The following is a 13,487-nucleotide window of genomic DNA, read 5'->3' as shown; positions in this document are numbered from 1 at the left end:
TGACTGTAGATTTTGTGGCGGAAATCTGCATATTCCTCGCGTGGAGAAAGGTGGTAAGATCGGTTAGGAGTTCAGTCTCTCACAGATGTCATCAGGGAAGGTACCTGACGCCAGATCGTGCTATCATCCGCATATGTTAGGATCTCGATGCCGTCTGGAGGGGGCGGAATACAGGAGAGGTAGAGCTTAAATAGTTCCGGAGATATCACCCCACCTTGGGGAACTCCATTTTTACAGTAGCATTTTTAAATCTTATAGAAAACCCATTGTCGCCGTTAATCTAAACAGGTGCCCCTCTGCCATCAAAGCCTTCACGACACCCAACATCTATTCTACTGCCCGTTCGCAGCCAAAGTTTTGGCTTGTGGCAGTATGTATTCGGGTCCATTTCTTTTGGGAAATGTGCATTTTCTCTAAAAAGTAACTATGCAAATGTGATACAAATCTGTAGTATTTGAACTAAAATATTAAGACTAGGCCTTTAACTGCAAGTATTCGGAAATTTTTTCTATTTGTGGAGAAGTGGATTTTCATTGTCAATCTTTCCCAAATGAATGTAATTTGTTAATGTGCAAAGTTCGGGGAGAAAGTTTTGTGTTTAACACAATTATTTGCTTATGCCAGTAGTTTATTTTATTTTAATACTAACGGTATATTGGGGATGTAAATATTACATTATAGCACCTACTGAAGATACTTTATTTTTTTTATATGTATTCATCACCCGTGGTCCATGTTTTTCCGAGTTTCGTTATCAGCTAAGATTACTTTCCAATTTTGCTTTTATTAAAAATTCAATTTCTCTACATTTGAGGTTCAATACGTACAATTACCCCCCATAAATAGATGCATCTTTCACAGTTGCACTGCATACATTTATTTCCATAGAAAATCAATAACATTCCATAACCATTATCACAACTTTTCGTGGAATATGTGCAAAAAGAAAATTAAAAATAAAAATAAAAAATTTGAAATAATGTTCCTGTTTGTTAACCCAATTCAACTATTTCTTCCTTCTTCTCTATTTCTATTTCCTTCATTCTGTAGAGCGTTGAGTGTTACAAAATTATAAAGAAAAAAAAACTACACAAAGAAAAGAATTTGAACATAAAAAATACCAAAAAAAGAAGAAAAATTTCTCAATACAAAAAAATACTGAATTTCCAATTTTGATGTTAAGTTTTTTGTTATTGAATAACTAACCAACCAATAACTACTATACATATTTATATATCCGAAATACATACAAAATATACAATACAACAACAGCAAAACATCTAAACAACCAACTAAAACCAATCCAACAGCAACTAACAAATCAAGCCAACAACCAAAACCAACAAAAAAACCTTCATACATTCTTAACCAGGTAAATGCCTCCTCTACTTTTCCTATCCAAGCAAACAGACATTTTTTTTGTAAATTTATGAAACTTATACTATATAAACATATATAATATTTATATGAATATATAAACAGAGAAAATAACTGTATATAAATACGTATATAAGTTCATAGTTGTTGTTTTCCATTTAGTTTTTCTGTGTATGCCCAGTTGTTTGTCTTCTTCTGTGTGTATGTGTGCGAGTGTCCCTTTACTCTCTTTGAAGACAAATTAACACTTGAAAATTTAATATTTTCTTTGTAAAAATTTTATTGCCTTTTGAAAGTTTAATAATTTTAATGCATACAATTGAAATGGAAATCAATTAAATTGTTTACAAAAATTACTAAAATAAAATAATTACAACAACGATTACAAACTACATTAAATTTGGTTATAGTATTTAAAATAGCTCAACAACTATCACAGATATGTAGGTAAGTATTACACAAACGTATACATATTATGTATGTATGTATATTATTGGGAACATTGATGAGTAGAACGTTTTTTGGATTTAATATGCACAAATAGTGCTATTAAATATTATATTTATATTAAACTAGCAGACCCCGGTCCGCGTGACTGGCCCGTCGTAATGAGCTTTAATGACAATTTTCAATGGACTTTATGCTTGGCAATCCAAAAATAGGTATTTCCTACCTTACTTCTTCGGCCCATTGTCAAACCGAGGAGGATTTTAAATGTATCAACAGATTTTGTCTGAAACCTTTCTTTTCTCTTTGTCCGATTTTTCCCCCATTGATGCTGTTTAGGATTTATTATCGTCCATGTCCCCTGTCTTTATCCTAAAGCGATCTAATTATAAAAGTTAAAAAAATGGTTAAGTCGAATTCTACCATCATGGCTGATGGACCGTTGAACCTCACCATTTAAGGAAGTTTGTAAATATATCGTTTTTCTTGATCGGGGTCGCAACCACCGTTGTCTCGAAAATTAATTTGCAAGCCGCTGCACTCATTAGTTTAGCAAATATAGCGACTATAAAACAATAGGCTCCCGAAATTCGTCTACAAATATATAGCATTTTTGACCACGGGATATTCCTGAACATTTTCTGAAAATGGCATGAAATTAGGGACAGTAGTTTTGGAAAAACTAATGTATTAAGAAGAGTGGGCGTGGTTATCAGTTTTCAAGATATAACATATTTAAAAAGTGGGTGTGGGTCGGTATTTTGGTACACACAACCACATTGTCTCCCAAAATTTATGCTGAAACCGATATACTCACAAGGTTGGCTTAGATATATAGCGTGTAAAAGAAAGGCGAGGGGAAGTTACCCCATCTCCTCCGAAATTCATAAAAAATGTATTACAACGGCAAACACTGAGCTTTTGCTGCAAATTTGATGGAAATCGGTTCAGTACTATTGGAGATATAACATATTTTAGAAAACAGCCCGACCCAAAGAAGTACCTAGATAAATCTGGAAATTTTTAAACCGATACATGCGTAATTTTTGCAAATATAGCGTTTTTCCGCCTTCTATGGAATTCAATAAAATATGTTCGGGGCCATCCCTTTACATTCCCTGACAATTTCTAGAATTGAAAAAAAGTGGGCGTGCTAAGTTTTTCTTTCTATAAAAACCTACGTGTGGTCATGACGGCATTTGATTTTTATTTATTCAGATATGGCGTTTTTTAAATATAATAAGGGGAAGTAAACCGCCCCTTCGAAAGTCTTGAAAATATGCATCTTATTTTCACCGTAGGCCATCCCTGTACATTCCCTGAAAATTTCAGGAAAATCGGTTCAGTAGTTTTGTAAATGTAACATATTGTAAAAAAGGGTGTGGTCAAACCTTTGGGTCCTAAAAAAGTGGGTTGATGACAAAACAAGGTTGAAGACAAAACCACAATTGTTTCGCAAAATAATTTACAAACCGATACGTTCGTAATTCTTTATTTATATAGATTTATCATTCCGTTTGTAAATTCTCGAAATATTCGCCCACCGAGACACTGTGGTTCCGCCCTTGGACAAAAATCGAAAAATCTATGGCAACAAATTTGATTTCGATTGAAATAAATATTTTCTAAACACATCAAATTGTTAATGTCCAGTAAAACTGTTGCCAATTTGCAGCGGTAATATGTCAAGTTAAATCGTAAAAATGTACATATTGTAATTATCAACAAATAAAGAGGTAAATGTACAATTTCCAGAATGAAGTTTATAGTTGATGGCATTGACAATGTTTTTACGAAAAAAATATTCAATAATCGTTTTCTTACTTCCTTAAAAATAAATTCTTTTTAAACTACTTTTTCTTGAATTTTCACGGTGCTCTTGAATTAAATTTAAATGGAAGGTGCTTACACCTGGGAAGTTTTTGTAGATTCTAAAACTACAAAGTTCATAGATGAGAAAAATCAAAACACAAAAAAAAAAAAATCGCCGAAGCGCTCTTTAAATAAATCGCGATTCAAGTTGAAATTTTTAGGGTTTGTTTAGGTGTTTGCGATTTTGCTTGGAAACCGCAAGTCCTATCAAAATGGGAATAAAGAAAATGTTGTAGCTATCAAAATTCTCTACAAGATTGAACTTAATCATATTTTCGTAGGTTTTACAACTTTTGAGATGTAGATGTTGAAATTTGGACAATTCAAATTCAATTCAATTCTGTATCGTCTCATGACTGCAATTTTCTTAACTTAAACTTATATATCTAAAAAAATGGTACAACCTAGGAAAAATTACATAAGCCTGTCTTGTAGAGAATTTTCACAGCTATAAGATTTTTTCAGGTCCCATGCCGATAATACTTGCCGTATTCAAGCAAAATCGTGAAACCCTAACACAAAAACCTAAAAATGTAAACTGAGCTTCTTTATCTTAAGAATGGGACAGCCTGAGAACAAATCATAAACGTCAGTCCTGTAGAGAATTTTCACAGCTACAACATTTTTTTAGCTCCATTTCGATTGGACTTGCGGTTTCCAAGCAAAATCGTGAAAACCTAAAAAACACCTAAAAATTTGAATTTTGACCGCGATTTATTTAAAAATCCCTACAGCGATTTTTTCTTGTTTTTGGATTTTTCTCATCTATGAACATTGCTGTTTCAGAATTCACAAAAACTTCCCCTGTGTAAGCGATTTTCATTAAAAGTTAGTTAAGGCGCACCCTTCATGACGGTACGAAAATACCGTAGAGGTCAATCGTTTTAGAGAATTTTCATAGCTACAACAATTTCCTTTGTCCCATTTCGATAGGACTTGCGGTTTCCAAGCAAAGCGCTCCGGCGATTTTTTTTGGTTTTTGATTTTTTTCATCTATGAACAGTGTAGTTTCAGGATCCGCAAAAACTTCCCAGGTGTAAGCACCTTCCATTTAAATTTGATTCAAGATCAGTACTATAAATTTATGTTGAGTTTTACTAATGTTGGTAGTATTTGGGAGACTCCATATTTTTTAATATAGGGGAAGTCTCTACCCAGCAAAATATTCGATGCCAAGGATGCTATTGAGTCATGGGTGCAAGTGATCTGGCATGTCATCTTTTTAGCATTTTCACTTATGAATTTTATATGAGCGTGACTACCATAAGATGACATTCATTTTCGGATCTGAAGATGACATTCATTGTCGGATCCTAAGCATGTCATTTTGACCAATGCTTTGACATGTCATTTTCACTAACCCTTTGGCATGACATTTTCTTGTCTTGTTTGGAAAATGGAAAATTCCGTATTAAAATATGATTTTCATGACAAACCAAACTCTTTATTAATTCAAACTAATTCATGAAATAACTAGAACTAATTAATCAGCATAAAGTTTACACCCAAAATTTCAATTTAATCACCGCCGCTGCACCGCAACAGTGTTTACTTCGTCCACACTCTGCCACTGATTTTGTTTCATCTTACAAAAGCTTTTCTATTATCTTTTCATCACTAGTTCAGATTTCGACATGGACTCCTTTAAGAATTTCTAGTTCGTGAACTACATTTAATTTGTAATTTTGTAATTTTATAACAAAAATTTTGGAAATGTATACTCTTTTGTTTTGATGTCGATACTTGTAGGGATGTACAAATCGACTTGTTTGTTTGTTGTGATCTGTACAAATGATTCAAATACTGATGAAAAGATCGGATCTTTCACGACTTCGTTTGCATGTGTTTAAATGCTAATGAAAAGATCGGTTCTTTCACGACTTGAACCAATGCAAAATATGCCATGAAATCACGTCATCGCATAGAACCCCTTCCTTCAAATTTTGCTGGGTAGTTTACGATAAAAAATACAGCTTCCCCCATCCGGCCCCGGTGAATTATTCCCCTTTAAAATCGTCAAAATTCCATAAATCGGGAGGTACGTTTATATGGAGGCTATACCTAAACGTACACGTATATTGAACATTTTTTGCAATGACGTATTTTGTTTGCTCAGAACTCAAAATGCTAAACTACAACTAAATCGGTTGGAAAATTTGGCTAAAATCTTCAAAATACCGAAAATCGGGCGGTAACTTTATGTGGGGGCTATACCTAAACATGGACCTACATTGCGAGGATGTATTTTGTTCACTCAGAACTCAAAATGCAAAATTTCTGTCAAATCGGTTGGAAAATATGTCTAAATTCGTCAAAATAAGAAACTTTCCATACAAGTGGGACCACTGTGCGAGATGTCAAAACTTCGTAATGCTCCAATGCAAAGTTCTTTCCAAAGTTCTTTCTGTGGAATTATACGTCCTGCAATCGTTTTAAAGCAATATGCATTAGGGTTATGGTTTTTTGCGTTTGTCTTTTTCAAAAATGTTTTCCTGTAGCAGGAATTGATGAACTTTTGCATACTAATGACAAAAAACTTTTGTTCCATTTAAATATGGAAAAAGGTCACGCACAAACCACTTTTAATTGATATGATATATGAAATATAATTATATTTGATATAAAATGATACATACGTATTACGTAATGATCTGATGATAAAATTAGTGAGAAGACACAGGCTATGTCATTTTGGTTTTATCGTGTGGCTCCAAGGCTTGTTTTCAGTAATAGTTAAAGTGATTTAAAAAAATTATCCAAAGTGTTGATAAATACAAAGTTTAAAATTGTTTTGTGCGAAGAGTTTTTTCCTTAATCACCTTATAATTAAGATTTTATCTAAACTAAGGTAAAAGCTCATCAAAATATGATGTAGGGTTATGAGGTTGTAAACAAGTCATAACCCTAATGCGCATATCCTGTTTTTTTATTAATAATGTTAAAAATAAGAATTTTCTTGCCAATAGCACAAATATATTTTATCTGTCCCATATTAGTTCGGCACAGTTCTATCTATCGTGTTAAAAATTAACGATTGTAAAATTTGTTATATAATATAATATGTTATTTAGTGTTTTTAAGATATTTATCATTTATGTTATATCATTTGTCATTAATGTTATACTGCGTCATTTTTATATAAAACTTTGTAATCGTTTTGGCTTCAGCCGGCTTTTGATTATATAATGGTAAATAAATGAAATGAAAATGGAAGCGTTTGAAAAAGGAGACCTTCTGCTTTAAGTCTGGGGGTCTAGATAAATTCAGCTGCTAAATCGACATTACTTATTTTTCATTGGATCTATGGACCTACTTTCGTATTTTTATACCCTCCATCCTAATATGGAGGGTATAATTAACTTTGTCATTCCGTGTGCAACACATCGAAATATTCGTTGGAGACCCTATAAAGTGTATGGGGATATCTGAATGAAATCGGACACTGTTTCAAAAAGTGGTTTTCGATTTCTTTTTATACCCTACACCACTATGTGGGGAGGGTGCTATAAGGTGGTTTTGCCCAAAAAGTTTGTAACGCATCGAAATAATGGACCCCTACTTATATACCTAAATGTTTGTCTCGACGAGCTGAGTCGCTCTGGCTATATGTGTGTCCGTCCGTCCGTCCACCTGTCCATCTAAACATTTTAGTCACGCTACAGGTCGCAATTTTGATCGGATCGTCACCAAATTTCGGGTGCTATTGGGGGTCCTACAGAGGAAGAAGCCTATTGATTTTGGTGATGGTCGGATAATATTCAGGGGTCGGAATAACCTTTTTTGAGAAAAAGTCAACGTTTTATTTCAAAGCGAATATCTCCGCTTCTATAAGGGGTATATCAAAACTAAATCCATGCTAATGAAAGTAGAAAATATCGCATTTGCAAAGATGTAACGTAGGTTGTCGTAGGTGGTCAAACAACGAAGATATCGCAATAGCCGCTAATAGAACCCAACTTTTCATTTTTGCGATTTTAGTAATAATGAGGAATATCACAGGTTTGGTTGGGGACCTTCCAAAAACAAAGTCTGACCATGAAAGTAAAAAATCCCATCTTTACAATGATGCAAAGTAGGTTGGCGTAGGTGGCCAAATAACGGAGATATCGCAATAGTCGGATCACGCTACACGTCGCAATTTTGATTGGATCGTCACGAAATTTTGGGTGTTAATAGGGTCCCACAGAGGAAAAAACCCTGTTGATGTTGGTAATGTTCGGCTACTATTCAGGGGTCGGAATTTGAAAAAAAATTATTTGGAGAAAAGGCCAACGTTTTATTTCAAAGCGAATATCTCTCTTCTGTAAGAGGTATATCGAAAGCAAAAACTGGCAAGAAAAGTAGAAAATATAACCTTTACATAGTCGGCCCCGACCCGACTATAGGCTTGGCTCACTTGTTTTATGCTGTGTTGATGCTGCTCCCCAGCAAAACATTTCAGTATATTTTGAGTGATTGAGTATTGAGTGAAGGTTCCAGAGATATAGCGTATTGAAAAAGTCGAATTCTGTAAAAACTATATGTAAAGAAATGCTTCTTTAATATTGGTCCAAACAGATTTTTTTTTTGTTTAATTGATGTCTTATTAGGACGAAGGTCATTTATTTGTGAGAGTTTTTATTTAATTGAATTAATTGAGGTTATCATGACCTAAGGAGTGTTGTATTGGAAAAGTGATATCTAGCGAAGTCCAACCAATATGCTACGATCGTTTCGCTGGTATCAGGCATATTTATATGTGGTGCTAGACAAAGGCTGAGTTTGAAAACGTGTATATATACTAAACTTATTGCAAATTTGCACTTGTGTATTTTTTGTATTTTTTGTTTTTATTAGTTTATTAATAAAAAATAGAAAAAAATTTTGAAAAGTATTAAAATCAATGTTTGTTAATGATTGTACTATCCTCCCACGTTTTCTTGTAGCCCATTAGAACGGTACCTTATGATATTCAGTATGTAGTCTTCCTTGCGGCTACAAAACATCCCCCCAAACTTTGTCGGTATAGGTCCAGGATTTTCGGCATTTGAAAGGTTGTAGGATTTACATAGTTCATTTTAGTATTAAGTCTTCCTTGGGGCTAAAAAGCCCCCAATGATTACAATTTTATAATTTTTAGCATACAAGTCTGCCTCCAGGAGCTCTAAATATCACAAAACCATCTGAAAGGGCTTACAAATTAGATCCACTTTAAAAATGGGTTATGTCGGTGCATTCCTGCAGGTATTTAGCTCACCTGCAATAGTTCAATACTTTTGACCCTTAATCCAAATCAAATTTATTAGCAAAATCTCCGCATTTATAAGGAACATCCAAAATAGCTAAGATAAATTCCGCAAAATTTATATATTTTTGTCGGAAAAATCATACCTCACAATTCTGAAAACCCTTTGAATACACAATGCGATCCGTGCGTTTTTACTTGTTGTGTTTGGTTATTGCAATAGACCGCCGTTTTATTTTTTTTTTCGAAAACGATCCTGTCAATTTTTTTTTTAAAAAATCCTACATTTTTACATTTTGAAAAACGATTCAAAACTATTTTTTCAGAAATACTATAACGTTGTACAAAGTTTGCAAATTTTCATGTATAACATAAGATCGTTGTTGCCAAGAGCAAGCTTCTTATTCTTATCTTTAATTTTATATAAATTTCTCAATTGTTGGTCGTAATCAGAACAAACATTTCCATCCGAAGCAGACTGAGTTTCGTCATAAACAGATTGATTTGTGTTGAACAAGTTATTTAATTTAGCTAATGTGACAGAGAGAAAAAAACTACAATTTAATTGCCCACGTAAAATATTGCTGATTTGTTATTCCCCTTTACTTTGTAGATAGTATTTGTTTTCATATATTATCCTCTACAAACTGTAGCAAGGAAGTCATCAATTTCTGTGGAATATACCACATATATTTTATCGTATTCTTCGTTTTTGTTTTGTTTTCATTTTTGTCGGCTTTTCACATTTCATTTGTTGTGTTTTAATAAATTAAACATGACTCATCATTATTGTCAAAAAAAAAAAAAAACAAATTTTGTTCTTTGTGTATATTGTTTGTGGAAGTTGTTTTTGGCTTGATTTAGAGGCTCTTTTCGGCCTTACAAGGACGCCTTGGCGCCTTTATAATTTGTGTCCTCCTCCTACATTTTGCGTTATTTTGTTTTGGGCATGTGAGAAAGTAATTATTTTGCAATAAAATTGAGATAACATCAGCTATTTTTATTTGTGTTCTTTTTTTATCCTTACATTAGTGATAATTTTTTGTTTATTTGGGATTTGCTGAATTGTTAAGGTAAAATTAATTAAACAGTGGTTGGTAATCGTCCTGAAAGCTCATCCAAAAACTGGAAGTAAATGTACTACTATTAAAATTATTAATTTGGAAAACTATAATTTAAAAAAATACATATTGTTACTAGGGGACCCGCGAACTTCGTCTCGCAGTCTGTTAGAAGTCGTAATACTGAAGTCGATGGCTTTGTTGTCGAGTTCAATTGCAAATATTTCTTTGTTTTGAACTATTGAGGACGATCTTTGACACAGATGCCCATTAGACAATTGGACTTTCGATAATTGTCAGTTTGTCGAAGAAAGAGGCTACTGAGGCAAAGTGTTTCTATTTTCCTTGAATCTCTTTCCCATGAACTGACATTTGGGCAACTATAAATCGGGACTAAGATATATTTATTAAGCAAATAACATATTTTGCGACGCACAACTGAAACAAAGTAGTATCGATGGTTTTCTTCTTATCAGTATCTCCTACTTCTTGCTTTTGATACCCTCAGCCTTTAGGCTAAATGTGCCTAATCGAAATAATAGTTTTAGACCCCAAGGTTGTTGGACGAAGTTCTTTTAGACAATTTGGAGTCGATTTAGCCCTGTCCGCCCGTCTGGCCGTCTGTCTGGCTGGTGTGCACGATAACTGTCGAACGGATCAACCGAACCTAATTTTAAACTTCGTAAAACCTTGCCCAAACTTTGTTTAAGTTCGAAGTTGACCCATACTGGTCCATCCCTTCGGGTACCTCCCCCACAAAAGGGCGCAATCGATTTGGTCCAAACTTTGTAAATCTTATTACTCCTTCCGGATATAGATCGGGTTTCAATCTACGCCTTCGTGTACCTACCACACACCATAAATTAAGTTTAGGAGCTTCTCTCAGATAGTTTTGAATTTTTTCAGCAGTCCATACTTCCTGAGTTACTGGCCTAAAAACTCCAAGAACCCCTGACGGCATCATCTAAAATGCCAAATCCTGAAGATAACTCTCGCAGCGAGTTTCTGATTGGTCCAAACTTTGCACATCGTATTAATTCACCCAATCCAGTCGGTCCAGTCCTTCGGATACCTCCCACAGTAAGTCCATGACACCCTGCCAGCACATGATTAAACTGCTAGTATGAAGGATAACTCTCAAAATTTCCAACAATTTTTTCCAAACTTGGTTTAAACTCGATGTTTAAACTTGTGTTTACTTCTTTTTTGTTTTTGGTTAAAGGCTGAGGGTACAGCTGACTGAAACTTTCTTATTTGTTTCTTTTCAATTTTGAATATCATACTTTTTCGATATACATACATATGTATGTATTTGACCATTTGCAATTGCGTTCCAGCTCTGCGGGAACTAAACTGATTTTCAGTGGGGATATCATTTGTTAGTAACATGATAGGACCTAGAAAGTATCAATATATATCTGGTACTGCTCAAATTTTATACGACATAAATCGGAAGTTGATCTTTCGAAGATGTTTTTACTTACGGTTTAAAAGTATACATATGTACATTAGGGTTATGACTTTTTTACAACCTCATATCCCTGTATCATAGCGTGATGAGTTTTGCCATAAGATTACATAAAATCTTAATTATAAGGTGATTCGGTGAAAAAACCTCACGCACAAAATGATTTTAAAATTTGAATTTATCAAAATTATGGACAATTTTTTGAAGTCACTGAAAACAGATATATAATTGAAAATAAACTTTAGAGCCACATGAGATAATTAAAATGACATAAAATTTATTTCTCACTATTTTTCTTCAATTCTGAGAATCGTAAAAATGTCGTAAACGCTTTTATTCAAAAATATAATTTTTTAACAAAAAACAAAAAATTTAAAATTTTTTCAAAGTGACTTTTTTCGCGACTTTTTTAATATTTGAATGAAATAAACGTTATTATAGTTATTAGTAGGCTTATATTTATTAATTCGTGCAACAGAAGATATTTTTTTGAAAAAAATTTTTTTGATTTCATATATTTTTTCAAAAAATTATTTTTTTAAAATCGATTTGTGCGTGAACTTTTTTATATTTCAATGGAATAAACGATAGCATAGTGATTAATAGGCAAAAGTTCATTCATCCCTGCTACAGGAAATCATTTTTCAGGAAAAATGTCAAAAAGTCATAACCCTAATGTACATAGATGCCACAACCTCATTTCCAATGAAATTACCTCTGAGCTCTAGATTATTCAAATAACCCACCAATTTTGTGGATTTTGTACTTTTTTCCTCAAAACGGTGGAAACCATTTCCAGCGTTTTCATCTTCATCTTTATAATCGGAATATGACCGAAACCACTACTAATTTTTACAAACTCTAAACTAAACTTTCTCTTTTTAACAAAGTTTTTGCTGATAATTTTCTAAAAAGACGCTTAAAAATAAATGAAGAGCGATTTGATTGTTAATAAAAAATGTCTATACAACTTTTGGAAATTGGCAAAATAAATTGTACAATGGACCCTGACAGTTGGTGCATATACAATTTTCACCAAAAACTGTCAAAAAAGTGTCGCGGTATATCCTAACACGAAGCTACATAGAAATGTGTCAAAAATATTTTTGCAAAATTTTCGCGATTTTTTTAGGTTTTATCCTTTTATGTCAGGAGACCATTCCGAATTGGTGCGAATTGTCAAAATCACTTAGTTCAAGTTCGAAGATAAGCCATATCGATCCACTCCTTCAGGTACCTCCCCCACAAAAGTTCAAAAATGTTCGGAAAAATTGTGCGCACGATAACTCTTGATGGAAGTGACCTATTTGGTCCATACTTTACACATCTTAAATAGCTACCAGATATATATCAGGTTCGAATATGGACTTTATTTTTCCACTCCCTCCCGGGTACTTCCCACACAAAATTTTGGATAAATTCACTTTAAGACCTGCTCTCGAATCACTTTGATTTTGGTTGAAGCAACTTGCAGCAAAAAGTTTTTTCTGGGCCAAGTCCATACTTCTTGAGAAAACAGCCCGAAAGTTTTATAAAACCCCTATAGCGCCATATGTAGTGTCTGGAGGGCTCGAACCGAATACTGCGTTCGTCCACACTTTGGATATTGTAATATTTCTTCGAATATTAGATGAAATTCGAATCGCTTTGATTTTTGTTGAAGCAACTTGCAGCAAAAAGTTTTTTTTTTTCTGGGGCAAGTCTATACTTCTTGAGAAAACAGCCCGAAAGTTTTATAAAACCCCTATAGCACCATATGTAGCGGCTGGAGGGCTCGAACCGAATACTGCGTTCGCCCACACTTTGGATATTGTAATATTTCTTCGAAAATTAGATGAAATTCGGAGGTGGTGCTTATAGGTCCACTCCTCTCATAGACGTAGCAACCGATTTGGTCAAAACTTTGGATCTCTAAATATTGTCGAAACTTAGTTTATGTTCAAATTTTGGCAATATCTGTCCAATCCTTGTGGAAAAATTTTCAACATTTTTGTGTGGTTCGAGGATCATTTGGACATTTTTACCGAAGGTTTTCCTA

The 13,487-nt window shown here is 33.7% G+C and overlaps 1 protein-coding gene across 15 annotated transcripts in view; it reads left to right on the top strand.

Moving 5' to 3' along the window:
* Positions 1 to 13,487, top strand: part of X11Lbeta — an 815,486-nt gene that overhangs the window by 57,374 nt on the left and 744,625 nt on the right. For 11 of the 15 annotated variants that reach the window (XM_073971805.1, XM_073971804.1, XM_073971803.1 and 8 more), the window contains exon 3: positions 1,051 to 1,372. The exons of the other annotated variants lie outside the window; for them this stretch is intronic. The gene's annotated coding sequence lies outside the window, so the exon portion shown is untranslated. The remainder of the gene's footprint in view (positions 1 to 1,050; positions 1,373 to 13,487) is intronic. 15 annotated transcript variants of the gene reach the window in all.

Source organism: Musca autumnalis, unplaced genomic scaffold, assembly GCF_047663935.1.
Source record: "Musca autumnalis isolate F117 unplaced genomic scaffold, ASM4766393v1 scaffold_3, whole genome shotgun sequence".
NCBI lineage: Eukaryota > Metazoa > Arthropoda > Insecta > Diptera > Muscidae > Musca > Musca autumnalis.
Note: the sequence above shows the minus strand (reverse complement) of the source record. Positions and strands in the feature narration are given on the sequence as shown.